This window comes from Balaenoptera borealis (assembly GCF_965194805.1).
Source record: "Balaenoptera borealis genome assembly, chromosome: 16".
Classification (NCBI taxonomy): Eukaryota; Metazoa; Chordata; class Mammalia; order Artiodactyla; family Balaenopteridae; genus Balaenoptera; species Balaenoptera borealis.
In genome coordinates, this window is record NC_138872.1 from 32,079,227 (window position 1) to 32,080,259 (window position 1,033).

The 1,033-nt window shown below is 50.7% G+C and overlaps 1 long non-coding RNA gene across 1 annotated transcript; it reads right to left on the minus strand.

Moving 5' to 3' along the window:
* Positions 1-217: 217 nt before the first annotated feature.
* Positions 218-546, minus strand: LOC309613510. The gene is made up of 2 exons (XR_014235768.1): positions 476-546; positions 218-381 (listed from the first exon to the last, which is right to left on the minus strand). It is a non-coding gene; the product is annotated as an uncharacterized lncRNA (long non-coding RNA).
* Between the last annotated feature and the right edge of the window lie 487 nt (positions 547-1,033).

The window sequence follows — 1,033 nt, forward strand, 5'->3', positions numbered from 1 at the left end:
CACTCTCACAGAAGCGAAAGCTAAGCTTTGCATCCAGCCTGAAGACCAGTACATTTTTCACTTTTAACACTGTTAGGTAAGTGCAGGAGCATTGGTCACCGAGGCCTACCTAAGTTACTGAAATACTTACCCAGTTCATCCTATGCAATGGTCCCTGTGCGCAAAGGGTCTCCATGGACGGGCCCTGTGGGCCCCGTGTGTTTCCTTGAGGTAGTCAGAAATTACTGAGGATAACCTTATGAGCTCAAGTTTGAAACCGGGCAACCCTGACAAAACCTTCATTTCGTCCGTGGTAGGCGAGACAGGTGCGGTTTGAAAGCTGCCTGAAAAACACTCCTGCTGCCCATCTTCTCTTTGCTGCCTGACGGCATCACGAAAGAACTGTGAGTGTACTCGTATGAGGCATGCTGGTCTCAGTTCCTTGCTGGGAGCTCCTCCAGGAGGACACGGGAGATTGCCGGCATCACGAAAGAACTGTGAGTGTACTCGTATGAGGCATGCTGGTCTCAGTTCCTTGCTGGGAGCTCCTCCAGGAGCACACGGGAGCTTGCCGGCAAAGAACTGGCACCCCTGTGCTCAAGTAAAAGTCCAGATTTCTCCCAAAGTCAGCTTAGCTATGCCCTAGTAGCGAAGAAGCATGTTTTAAAGGAATGCTGCAACACTCTTATATATCTCACGACTCATTCTGCACTCACGTTGGTTGTAACATGTGTGAAGGGGCACTGAATGCCGTCCAACTCATCTGTTGCGTTTGAGTCCCAGGAAGCAAATGGGTTCGTTGGCTTTAAGGCTGAGAACGTGGAGTGGTAATGGCAAAGCCCTGCCCGGATGGCTCGACAGCTCTCATTTATACAGCATTCAAACGGCCTCAGGAACGCCGTTCCAAGCAGCCTTACATTCCATGCTGGCGTAGCCAGGGAGGCATTTGGATTCTTCTGAGAAACACCACTGTGCCTCACAAGTGAAACCTGTGGGCTCCCAAATACGTCTCCCTATGGCTGTCGGATGCTAGATGTTTAGTTCCAGCCTGAAA